Source organism: Rhinolophus sinicus, chromosome 18, assembly GCF_057876585.1.
Source record: "Rhinolophus sinicus isolate RSI-liver-muscle chromosome 18, RSI-T2T, whole genome shotgun sequence".
Taxonomy (NCBI): domain Eukaryota; kingdom Metazoa; phylum Chordata; class Mammalia; order Chiroptera; family Rhinolophidae; genus Rhinolophus; species Rhinolophus sinicus.
The window spans coordinates 8,112,987-8,127,074 of NC_142518.1; positions in this window are offsets into that span (position 1 = coordinate 8,112,987).

The following is a 14,088-nucleotide window of genomic DNA, read 5'->3' on the forward strand; positions in this document are numbered from 1 at the left end:
AGAAATGCAGATTCTTAGGCCCCCAGCTACTGGATTCTAGCTGCATTTTGGCAGGATCCCCACGTGTTCCTGTCCAAGCAAGTTTGAGAAGCGCTGCTTTAACAATCGGCCTATCGTATAGTTGTCAGGGGCTGCACATTAGAATCATTTGGGGAGCTTTGAAACCCCACTGATGCTGAGGGCCCACCCTAGAACCATTACATCTGAATCTGTGGTATGCAACCCAGGCATCAACATTTCTTTTTTAATTCCTCAACATTTCTTTTTTAATTCCTCAAATGACTTTAAGATGCAGAGTTGAGAATGGCTCATACCTAGGCTCTCACTTGATCCTTTCCAGAACTCTAAGACTGTTCTTCTGTATACTTTACAGATGACAAAACAGGTCCACAAAGGTGCCGTGACTTGCCCAAGCAACACAACCATAAATAGCCCAGCTCAAACTACTCCCAGATTTTCATCCTCCAAATTCCCTGTCTGAGCCTGTCTCAATACTGACGGCTGAGAAGTTGTATTCCTGGAGATGTGGGACTGACTACATGAATACTTTAGGCTCTAACATTGGGTAACTAGAACTTTGTTGTGTTCCCTCCTCTTTTCTCACTTTATAGGTCTCTCTTGAGCCACGAAAGTTACCCAATAACTAATCCCACAGAATTTTGTTTCGAGTCCTCTTGCTTAGTCAAAGGAATCGTTTTTTTTTTTTCTTTGCACAAGTCTCCAGGGTATAGAAACTCTTTAACTATGACTTTTGGCTTCTGATGTTAGCCTGTATATTCCCAAGGACGTGTGTTAGGTCTGGAGGGGAGGACAAAAACCCTCCTAGGCTCTGGAGCTGGGACTGCAAATTAGACTGACAAAGGGCATTCACAAGAGAAAAACAGTTCAGTAAGGAGCAGCACGGTGGGTGCACACGCAGGAGAAACCCAGTGATGAGTAACGCAAAGGGGTGGCTGGACCTTGGGCTCATCTAACATCTTAACAAAGCACAAGTCTATAGAGAAGTAGCAAGACAAAGGAGAAGGGCGTTAGGCTTTTAGGGGCAGCAAACTGGGGAAGTAAATACATGGGGGATAATGGTTATTTAGTCAAGTTCATTTGTGTAAACTCTTCTCGGTGCCATGTCTTCTCTGGTAATAAGGTTGTTACCCACTTCCTGGTACGGAATTCACGAGGGGAATTTATGTTCTGCTTTCAGGCAGATGGGGGAGGGCAGGGAGCTTATCCCGCGTCTGCTTTTTCTCATTTGCTTTCAGTTCAGAATGATCCTCATGCCAGGATGGTATATTTGGGGGTGGCATACTCTGAACCCCTTTAGGTCTGAAGTTCCAATTTTGCTTATGTAAAAGCAGCCATTAATCTGTTAGAGGAAGTCCATTGCCTCAGCCTTTTAATCCACTAACATTTCTCTAATAAGTGAATTGAAGAGGAAATTACTTCTTTGAGGCCTTTGCAAACGGTATTTAACCAATATGTATAATGCTTAAACAGAACAAGCCTTCTGTGTGATTACAGCTGATTTTTTTCTTTTTTAAAAAATTCATAGAATGTTAGTTGTGATTGTTTTAACAAGTTTACTTCGGAGTTACCTACAAACCTATATATTTTCACCAGTTCTTTTCTCCTAACTTTTCCTAACTTGCTCTGTCAGGGCTCTGAAGGCCTAAGCATGTACAGTCTACCTGCCTTATGACAGAACTCCCCAAAAGGTGCACAAAACTAAAATGTGTTTTGAAGAAATCGTCTTGACGCCATCAATTGTGAATTCCGTTTTGATCTCTTTCTCCCTCTGGCTTCCCAGGGCTGCTTATTACGATGTAACATGTTAATCTTTCCAAAGAGAAACTTACAAAGTCACCTAAAACTTCAAGTTTCACAAAGTGTGGTTTGACATGACTTGAAATGATCTTAAAAACTGTTTAGTGGGTATAAAAGCACAGCACATGGAAACCAAGTGTGATTAATTCATGTCAGTATTTGCTTTTTGGTTTGGGGTTTTTTATGTGTTTTGGGGTTGTTTGGGGGTTTCTGTTGTTGTTGTTGTTTTTGGTAGTTTTTATTTATACTGGAATTTTGCAAACTGAATTTGCAGACAGATAAAAGCACCTGAAATGGAAATTCCTTTACTCTCCCAGATGTAAAAATCTGGGTACTCTTCCTCATTTCATATCAACTTTGTCAGTGCCTTTTGCAACTAGAGATAGGAAAATAGTAACCTGGGTTTTTTTTCTTTTAGCCAATGAAATAGCATTACGTTTTCTAAGTATACATAGGTAATCATTCTTTCACATCCTATGTCTTATTCCCTAAAAAGAAAAGGTGTTTTTTTCCCCTTAATTGCTTGTGGGGTAAAGCATCTTTCATTTAATTTAAAATCATATTTACAGGAAAAGGCCCTAAAATGGGGGTGTGCCTGTCACAGACAAGGTATAGCAGGGGCCGACTGGAGCTGAGGCGCAGTGGCAAGGGGACAGAGAGAGAGGTGAAGACAAAGTGTTGCCGGAAAATGGGTTGTTGGTATCATTGCAGGAAAGAATTCAAGGCTGCACCAAATAAGCCAAGCAAGCAAAGTCGAGCAAGCAGTGGATTTAATTAAAGAAAGGAGATAGTTCACTCTCAAGATGGCGTGAGAACAGGCAGGTCCAGAGAAGAACAACTGCATCGAAGAACAAAGAGGCTTAGGATTTTATTAGAAGGAGAAGGCAAAATATTCAAGATTTAGGGGTGTGCTTGCGTCCTTGCTGCTCCTCCTTTCCATCGGGAGGTGGGGTTCCCTTGTCCTTATCGGGCCCTTGTTGGAACTGCCATGACCACACATGGGGTGGAGAGTTCTCCCTGCCCGCAATGCTAATAGCACTGTAATCTATTACAGTTAGCGACATGTCACCTTGAGGGCCAAGATGGCATCCCAACTCGCCAAAATCTAAATCTGGCGGGCTGGTAGCTGCACCTTTTCTTAAGAATGATCTCATCTCCTCCTTCCTTTCTCTCCCTCACTCCCTTCTTCCCTTCCTCCCCTCTCTCTCCCCATGGCCCTTCTCCCTCTGCCTACAGTAGTAAAAGAGCCACAGGGTTCGTGAACGCCCTGTCAGTCATGGTAAGCACTTGGGGTTTTTTTCCAAGTCTGATGGGAAGCCATCGAAGCAAGGGACTTGGTCGTGATAAGAGTTGAAGGACCTTTAGGAAGGATCCCTCTGGCTGCTGGGTTAAGTTAGGTGGGGAGGGAAGCAAGGACAGATGCAGGGATACTAGTTAAGTGGCCACAGCAATGGTCCAAATGTCATATACCTGGTTTCAAACACAAGTACACGGAGACGGCACTCCCTATACCCTTATAGTTGACAAAGTCTGTGATGATGGGGTTCAGGACACATTATCCCAAAATACGGTGCCTCGGCATATTGGCTACTTTAAGCTGAAGGAATTTGAGAAATGGCGAGGACTCTTTGATCTCTTCCTTCTCTCCGGAGGCCTCCCACACCCAAGAAAAGTAACATCCTTATCTCTGCAGATGGAGAGACATGCTGAGAGGAATCTGAACGGACAGGCCTTGCTAGGTTTCCCCCAGTTTACTCATACCCTTTGTCCTATCACGCTTTCCCACGACTTTCCACTCTGCATCAAACCTAATATAAAAACACCCAGGTGTAACCCTTTTTTGGGCCTTTATTTCCTTATGAAGATTCCCATGTCATGTAAAACTTATTTTAAATAAATGTGTATGCTTTCCCCTTGTTAATCTGTCTGTTGTTACAGAGCCCCAGTCAAGAACCTAGCCAGTAGAAGAAAAAAGATTTTTTTCCATCCCTACATTGGCAATATTGCAAATGAATGTTTCATAAAATACAACCAACCTCAAGTTCCCTACCCGTGGCCCATAATAAAAAATAAACCACAGAAATTCTGCACAAGTAGAGCCTGGTTCTTGGTTGCCACGGTTACTGGGAATCACTCTGCGTTGGGCACAAACATCAGTTATTATACCTGAATGTAGAACTGTTCTCTTCATGGGTTTTCCCACATCACTCGCCTTTTGTCCATGTTACATCTTTTAGAGAAAAAGTTGGGTACAATCGCAGCTCTGTCTCTTCCCCAGCACTTCCTCTGATCAGAGGCCCCTTTCATTCCCTATTACCATTTCTAAGTACCAGTCAGGAAGCCTGCTGCTGGCAGTGCTCCACTGCCTTTGGGAGGGCTGGGCCTTCATCTTTTAGGTCAGATTGCTTTGTTATTTATAACTTACCAGTAAATGCAAAATATTTGACTCAAATCTTTTCCTGTCTCTCAGAGGTATTTACTGTAAGGACCTGGATTATAGAAGGCACCTTCTTGCTTTCAGAAGAGCCCGCAATCCAAAGGGAGAAGCGATGACAACTTCACATAGTCTCATTTGCATTGTTATTTAAAATTAGGTTTCCAGCGATGTCACTGTTGTCAGAAAGGCTATGCAGTAATGATTGCACATTGGTTTACACTTCGCCAGGTGCTGGTGACAAAGAGGTGATCAAGACACCGCCCCAGGCCTTGGGACCCACAAATGCAGGGTGTCAATGCCATGTAGCCAACATTTTAAGACACTGAAGAGACGGGTGCAGGGGACCCAAGGGTATCAGGGAGGGCTTCACAGAGGCCGTGACCCTTCAGGTAAATCTTGAGATGAAATTAGCAGGCAGAGGCAGGGGGAAGGATGCTCTATAATCATATTCGCTAGATGCCTAGCACTTTATATACAGCATTTCATTTAATCTTTGCAACTACCCTGCCAGCATTTTAGACGTAAGGAAATTGAAGCTGAGACAGATTACTTGCCCAAGGGTAAACAAAGACAAAGCCAGGACTATCTCGTAATAATACAAGGGGGGTTTTTTGTTGTTTTTTTACGTATCAGTTTGCTTCCAGAAACATCCAGGCTTCCTGTTAATTCCATGCAAGGTTGAACGATTTTTATGGTGGTTTGTTTTTCCAATGACAGGAGTGTGTGATTTCTAGATGTCACCTTGGCCCAGTGCTGTGACCCCCTCCCTCGGATGGGGAGATCAGCCAGGAACACCTGGCATGGGTTGTTGGCCTTCCCAAACTTCACACGGCAGCCACGTGGGTTATCTGGCTCTCTGAAAAGCAAGTGATTTTTAAAATACTAAGTTTTTTTAATGTGATGTTTTTCTTTCTTCCTGTCTTTTTTTTTTTTTTTAACTTTTTAAAATTTATTTTAAGTGTTTTTCCAGGACCCATCAGCTGCAAGTCAAGTGGTTGTTTCAATCTAGTTGTGGAGAGCGCAGCTCACAGTGGCCCATGTGGGGATTGAACCAGCAACCTTGTTAAGAGCACCGCGCTCTAACCAACTGAGCTAACCGGCCACCCCTAAAATACTAAATTTTAAAATGTAGAAACATGTAGCTTTTTTTTCTAAATGTATTGGGGTGACAATTGTAGTAAAATTACATAGATTTCAGGTGTACAATTCTGTATTACATCATCTATAAATCCCATTGTGTGTTCACCACCCAGAGTCAGTTAAAACATGTAGCTTTTAAAGAGACATTTATATGTTTATATTTTGATGAATTTGAAGATTATAAGTATATAAATGCAGTTTCCAATACCATTTCCTATAAAATAGGTCTTCATTTTCTGTCTTTATATCTTTATTCTCTGTGTGACCTAGGGAAACTATATAACACAGATAATAATCAATTATGACAAAATAGCCAAGCTGTTTTGCATCCTTTGTTAAAACATTGCAAGCATCCTACAGAACAGTAAATAAAAAAAGAAAATTAATTCATTGGCCATATTCTTGCTTTTCTAATATAGACAAGGTACAAATCAGAGTAGGTTCCAAATAGTCATTAATCTTTTTCAAACGATGACACATTTCTAAAAAAATCTAAAACAGCCATGGAAAAGTTACAGGTCTAATTAATAAGCAAATTACAATGCAGCCCATTTAAAAGCTTCTTTTATTTTTGGAATATATTCACTTTCGAAATGTACATAAAGATAGGCATAGAGAGCTCCCCAGCAGCTGCTTTTAAATCATCAAAATGGTATCGTACTTTGCTAAATTCACCTTTGTGGATAGAAACAAAACATTAAGACATTTGCAAGAGTGCCCCATGAGGCCCAAGTCATCTGGCTGGATGCCACCTAACATGCCTATCTGTCAAAGACTGAAGAGACAGGGCTGCAAACCAGTTTCCATTTTCCTCCCCACCCATAGCATGGCCAGGACTTGTCCAGCCAGTGTTCCACTGAGCCCCCGCCCATGGCGGGGGAACCAGGTGCCCCTCTGTTGGGGCAAACTGAGGCAGATGTTCACCATATCTGACAGGAAAGATCTCCCAGGAAAGGAGCTGGTGGCTAAAGGGCATGGGGGCTTCTTTTGGTGGTGATGAAAATATTTAAAAATTGATTGTGGTGATAGATGCACAACTTTGTGAATATGCTAAACACTATTGAATTACGTGCTTTAAATGGGTGCATTGCATGGTCGGAATTATGTCAGTAAAGCTATTATAAAAAAGCAATCAGATGAACTGAAAGAGGGAATTGGAGACAGGATCTCTGGTGGGTATTTATCTCAGTGAGTCATTCTGAACCTTTATTGTCCCACTTCACTCAGACCTGTAATGGAGAAACACGGCAATCTTCTCAAAGGGCCCTCCCAGCAGGTGCCCTGCCAGAGGAAGGAGTCTTCCAGCATCCAGGGCCTCTGTCTGGGCGGCTTGCTGGGCCCTGGTCTTTGCATTTCTGCAGAGACAGCCCCTTGTTCTTTCAGTGACACAACAAACAAGGCTAAAGCTTCCATCCACAATCATTGCTCCCCATTTCTCTTTGTTTCTTCTCCATTTCTGAAGCCACACATTTAAGTTGCACTGTCAATGGTAGCAAGCCCCTGGAACCTAGAAAATCTAGAATCAACCCAGAGCAGTTGCCATATGCGTCCCTGGTTAGATCTGTACTCAGAAAAGAAACTGCAGATAAAATCAGCCCTACACTCTGGCTACTTAGTGAGGCGCTGGGATCAGCAGTATCAGCATCACCTGGGAGCAAATACAGAAATGGGGGCCCCATCCAGACCTGTTGGATCCAAATCTCCGTTGTCACAAAGCCCTCAGTGAGTCCTACACATATTCCAGTTTGCAAAATGCTGTCCTGTCCACAGCAGTTGGGCCAATGAAATCTGCCTCCCTCTTAAACCTTTGAATGAAATGCCTGAGTTCTTAGCTGACACTGCTTTCTCCACTGGTGTCGGTCAGAACCACTTCCACCCTCCACGTTGCTAAATCCAAGGGACAATTCTCAACCATGAAAACAGCAGCATTTGACATGTGCTTCCTTCCTGAGAACACTTTTTTCCACGTGGCTTGCAATAGGTCACTGGCCTCCTTGCTGGTCCTTGACTGTGCCAGGCACACACCTGCCACAGGACCTTTGCACTGGCTATTGCTTTAGCCTGGCATGCTCTTACCCTGGATTCTCTGTGACTTCAGTTACTTTTCTCAAGCCCTAGCTCAAATGTCATCTTGGGCAGTGAGGCTTTCCCTGGCTGTTTACCTCCCAAGACCCTTTCTGATTTTTTTTCATAGATTTTTCAATTCACTATTTAAATACAATGCCTTGTTTATTTATATTTATTGTCGGTTTCCCACCCACCACCTTCGCTTAATTGTAAATTCCATAAGGGCAGGGATTTTTGTCTTTTTGGTTCACAGCTTATCCCCAACCCCTAGAACAGTTCCTGGCACATAGCCTTCAACAAATATTTGTTGAATTAATGCACTTAACAAAACCAGAAAAGACAGAAATATGATATATCAATGCACATGTACATTTAAATAAAGAATTAAAAACAAATTCAGGGGGAGTGATTACAACAGGAAAAATAATTTGAGAGTGGAAAGAATGGAGAATTGGGAAAGTAGAACAGTGAGAACATGTTTTCCCAGAACATTTTTGAGATTTTCTTCCCCGTGTAATATTTTTGAGTGAGCATCAGATATAATATAAAGTCTTAGGCCCATATATGCTCAAACACTAGGGTATAGTTAATTGTTCAGTTGTCTTACAACCTTTTCTTTTCTTGTGCATGGCTTTCCATTTTAGTATTCAATAGCGTGTTCACCAGAAACAAATAAGGAAAAGGAGATCAAAATTAAATTCTATTTGTTCATTGTTTTATTTGCTAGAAGACCCTGCAAGTATTAATAAGGAAGATAGTTGAAAGAGTTGTTTGGTGATGTTGTGGCTGTTGTTGAATTAATTGTCTATGCATTACAGAGTGTACTTGGCTGTATGTCGGTGATGCTAAAAACGGCTCTTTGAAAATAATCATTTCCAAATCATATATATATATTAACAGTTTGTAACATGAGTTTTTTTAGCTCATGTGCATTAATCGTTTTTTGTTACAACTCAGCGGTTTTTAGTGTATTCACAAAGTTGTGCAACCATCACCGTTATCTAATTTCAGAACATTTCATCACCCCGAAAAGAAACCTAGTCCCCATTAACAGTCACTCCCCATCCTCCCCTCCCCCCAGCCCCTGGCAACCACTAATCTACTTTCTGTCTCTATGGATTTGCCTATCCTCGACATTTCATATAAATGGAATCATGTAATGTGTGGCTTTTTGTGTTTGGCTTCTTTCACATGAGTTGTTTTTTTTAAAACTTTTTTCTTTTAAAAATTTTTTTTAAAGTGTGTTCAGATTTTATTTTATTTTTTAATTTTTTTAAGGAAGATGCAGCTCACAGTGGTCCATGTGGGGATTGAACCAGCAACCTTGGTGTTATTAGCACCACGCTCTAACCAGCTGAAGTAACCGGCCACCCCCATGAGTTGTTTTTTTAAAAAACTCAAGCAGTAAACCATAAACCACAAGATTGCCACGGGGATATGAAAGAGAGTTTGGGGAATGTAATCAATAATGTTGTAAAGATTTGGTAGGGTATCCGATGGACACTTGTCTTGTTAGGGAGACCACCTCAGGGATGATGTAGATGCCTGATCACTGCACTGTACACCTGAAGCTGAGGCTGAACAATAATGAATGTCAACTATAATTTATGTATAGTCACGGGATGTGGAGTACAGCATAGGGAATAGTGTCAATGGAATTGCAACAACTACATACGATGTCAGAGGGATAGTAGATTGGGGGAGGGGGATTATCACTTTGTGAGGGGTGTAAATGTCTAACTATTACATTGTTTTTTACACCTGAAACTAATAAAAAAAGTTCATAGAAAAAAAAAGAAGTAAACCATATTTTACTAACCAAAGGAACTGTACTGACCTTCATTTAAAGTGCAGCTTTAACTGAATTTACATAAATAATTTTACATTTACATCGGTCACAATTACACTTCTTCAAACTTTTGTGTCAATAATTATTTTTGGTTAACCACATGCAAACTTGACATTTTGAAATCAGAAAAAACTTCACTCTTATCTACAAGATAAAGGTCATAAGATTTCTTTTTTTCTTTAAGAAAATGGAAATATGGATATTTTCCCCTAGTTTCATAATTTAGTTGACAAAGATGAGTTCAGTTAGGTTTCATTACTGTAACCATTGCCTTTACTAAGGACTTATAGCCATTGTGTTCAGTGAGGACTAAAGTGCTTGGAAATTCTTAGTAACATGTTGGGTCAGTTTTTCCTCCCCTCCATGTGTCCTGCCAAACACACATACCCTCTGGCATAAAATTATTGTGATTCTGAATTGTATGGCTTGTTGTAAAGCAGTCCCTTCCTCACACAATTCCATTATATTACTAGGCTGGAGGATTTCACACTTAGCTCATCTGATTCATTTCTTCTATCACTACTCTGTTTTATCACTGCTTTATACTGCGATGGACATGTTTTTTCCCTTTAATTGTCCATCAGGTTTGTATCCCCCAAAGCCCCAAGGTTAACTCTGGGCATGGTAGATGCTTAATGCAATTCTGTAAAGTAGATTTTTACTTCAAGTGAGAATGGAATTTCCATATGAGTTCACAGTGTTTCTGTCCTGCATATTTTACCCCACACTTTGGAAGCACTGCATCTCACTTTAATAAACTGGATCAAGTGTTACTATTGTTAATGTTTCAAGCCCAATCTCCAGAAAATAATTTATTCAAAATAAATCTTTTTCATTTATGTTATGGAATTTGAAACTTACCAAATTAATAAAATAAAGCCATAAGAATTGTATTAGATTGTATCTTATTGTATCATTGATCAAAATTTGATGACACTCCCAGTGTCACCACAGCACTCAGATAAGATTTGCCATGTAACTTGCAGTGCCCCATCCTTTAGAAGAATTGTACCTCCCAATATGTGACTTGCTTTGGCCAAAGACATGGGTAGAAATGATGAATGTCACTACTTAGTGAAGCTTTAAGAGCTAGCAGGGATATTATTTTGGTCCTTTTCTCTCAGCCAATGACACCTGCAATATTATCAGAGGATTGCTCCATTGGAGCATTCAGGTTCATTAGCTTGGGTCCAGAGGGAAGATGACATGGACCGGAACCACCCATAATGGACATTGAGGCGAGAAAGAAATCTGTTTTTGTGACTCACTGAGATTTTTTTTTTTTAACCTCAGCATGGCTTAGCCTAAGCTGACTGATATGAAAGTGTTAAGAGGTGTAATTCCTTTTGCCTGCATTTACATTCTGAATCACAGTAAGCTTGCACTAGATAATCTGTAAGATACATTCTAACTTTGTACCAGTCAGAGTTTGTAGTTGCAAATAAAGACATCAACTCCTTCTGACCTAGAAAATGAATTTCTTGGGGGAGATAGTGGGAGCTCTTAGAGGTAAGACTGGAACACTGAGTCTGTTCAGTGGGCAGGAACAACAGGAATCCAGAACACGCATGGCCTGATGAAGGTGCTGTCACTGCTGGGTACTAAATACTGCCACTGGCACCATCACCATCGGCACCATCTGTGGCCACTAGATACCAGACGCCACCACTATCCATGCCAGAATGAACTCTGAGCTGTTCCAGCACCTCTTTATTGCTTGCCCGAGACTCAGAGCTTCAAAGAGAGTATCTCATTGGCCAGTCTTGGGTCTCATGCCTGTATCCTCGTTGCCAGGGTTCTGGAAGAGCAAGTATCAAAGTATCTGGCCTTTGGGGCTTTTATAATGAAAAGACTCACAAAATAGTTGACTTCCTAACTGTCAGAAGGGCCTTCAGATGCTAAGCAAAACCCCTCCCCCAAAAAAGACAATCTCCCAAACTCTTGGAAGGCAAGAAAACTTTACAACTCCTAATCTGTATTTCTTACTAAATCGTGCTTCCCTTATGGGGTGATAACATAAGCAGTGTAGTATAAATGATCACATTCTAATTGAAAATATGTGAGATGGAGGGACATGTTCTAGTCCAGTGCTGTCCAATGGAATTTTCTGTGATGGTGGAAATACTCTATATCTACACTGTCCAGTGGGCTAGCCACATGTGGCTATTGAGCACTGGAAATTAGGCTAAAATAATTAAGAAACTGAATCCTAAATGCTGTTTAATCGTAATTGATTTATATTTCAATTTAACCACATGTAGCTAGTAGCTACTGTCTTAGCACATTTCTAGTTCTTTCAGTCACCACACCCAATTTTCTCCACGAATGTCTTTACATTTTTTGTGTTCGATTTATTCCTAAGTATTTTATAATTTTGTTATTGAAATTGGTATCTTTTTTACTTATATTTCCTGTGTGTATTGGTTGTATACATGGAATTTAGTTTTGTTAACTATTTTTTAATGTACCCACTGTCTTAGTCCATTCAGGCTGCTATAACAAAATGCCATAGACTGGGTGGCTTATCAACAACAAATTTATTTCTCACTGTTCTGGAGGCTGGAAGTCCAAGATCAAGGTGCCAGCAGATTTGGTGTCTGATAAGAGCCTCCTTCCAGGTTCATGGGTGGCCCTGTTGCAGAAAAACGGCAAGGACCGAGAAACTCAAGCAGCACGCAGAGATCAGGGAGAACACAGCTTTATTACGCCTGCGGGCTCAGCGGGATCCTTCCCAAAAGACTGAGCCACTAGCAAGGTTTTGAGCAGGTTTTTATGGGTTGGGGACTTCCTTGAGTCGGGGAAGGGGTAGGTGTCGTCTTGGAGGGGGTTATGCGGAAGTGGGCTGGGGCTTAGGCTGGGGACTTCTCTCTCCGCTGGGGCCACCATTTTAGCTCAGTTCCACATGGCAGGGAACCATTTTAAGGTCAGTTTCCCCATCAGCCCTCTTTGTGCTGTGTCCTCAGGTGGTAGAAAGGGTGAGGGAGCTCTCTGGGATCTCTATAAGGGCACTAATTCCATCATGAAGCCTCTGCCCTTATGACCTACTCACCTCCCAAAGGCCCCACACCCTGATACCATCACATTGGAGGTTAGGATTTCAACTTAGCAATTGGAGGGTGGGGCACAAACATTCAGTCTACTGCAAGCCACCTTGTTAAACTCTTTAAACAAGTTTGCTATAGTGTCTTTTGGATTTTCTAAGCATATCGTCTTTGTTTAATACAGTTTTGTTTCTTGCTTCACAATCCTCATACTTATTTTTCCTTTTACTTCTGTGTGTAAGGATCTCCAATGTTGAACAGAGTGGTCACAGCAGACATTTATCTTTTTCTTGTTTTAAAATGCATACTTACAGATTTTAACAATTAACAATAATGTTTTGTATAGATTTTTAGTAGATATTTTTTTATGAGGTTAAGGGACTTTCCTTCTATTCCTGGTTTGCTGAGATGATTTATCACAAATGGGTGTTGAATTTTACTGAACGTGTTCTTTTCTTTATTGAGTTGATTGTATTTTTTCCCCCTTTAAACTGTTAATGTTAAACTACCCTTGCGTCTCTGAGATACATCGGAATTGTCATGACTTATTAAATTGCATTGTTTTGTTTTCAACTGTTTTGATTTTCATTGTTGCTCTGCATTCTTTTTTTAAATAAACACTCATGCACAAACACCCACACATATATACTTTTTATTTAATGTGACTGTAGCATGCCTGGGATTTTCCTTCTACTGCCTTTAAAAGTGAAGTGCACTTTATGACTCACATTTGTCAGGAAATCAGCCAAGGGATCAAATTCCCCACTTCATTCCTGAATGTTAATGTCTGTTCCATTCTGCCATCTGTAATTACCCAAGTTAAGCTATGTTTAGAGTGTGGTAGCGAAAGAGCAGCACTATTCAACATACACTTATTATCTTTAAGAAAATACATCAGATCTAGTTATGGCTAGAGAAACAATTACAATTTCAGGTTTTCCATTAATTATGAAGATTTTATAATAGTTTGCATCTTTTCTTTATTTCAGATTTTATTGAGTGCTGCTACTGTGCCAGGTTCTTAGGGGGAACTGCTGTTTCCTCAACTTGCACTGCTTTTCCACAGCCCTTCCCACTGCTGCTTGTGCATCTTTAGGGCTCAGCCTGAGTCACCTCCTCATTCATGTCTTCTCTGATAGTATCACTCTGCATTCCCACTCAGTACACCTTGTTTACTTCCTTCAAAGCCCTTAATCCAAGTTGTTAAGTTGCTTATTAAATGTCTCCTTTACTCTTCTGAGCTCCTAGGAAAGGCACTGAATCGATTTATTCACCAAAGTAAGGTCATATGATATATACACAGTTGGTGGAATAAAAATGTGGGGAGGGTGCTTAGGGACACCCCTTGAATTCTTCCCGTGTCTTCCACTGTATTCTCAGTGCCTGGCACAGTGTGCACGCTCACTGTATATTTGTTGAATACATATTAACATGAAATGACTTTTCATTTCCTGCAAATCGTAAAACCACCCAAGGAGACAGAATAAACGTGAGTCTAAGCTGCAGGCAATGGAAAAGTGTGGGCTGCTATGGTGGGTATCCACACATTTGGGAGGGGCCGGTTGTGTTAGCTCCCGACTCCCATGCTCCATCTCCTGACAGTGGGCAGACTGGTGGAAGGAAGCATGGCAGTGGCTTTGGATTCCCAGGTGGCCCTTCATCATCAACCACTGGACCCATGCAAGAATATATGATCTATCATGGTTGTGGGTCAGACTTTGCATTTGATCGCATTA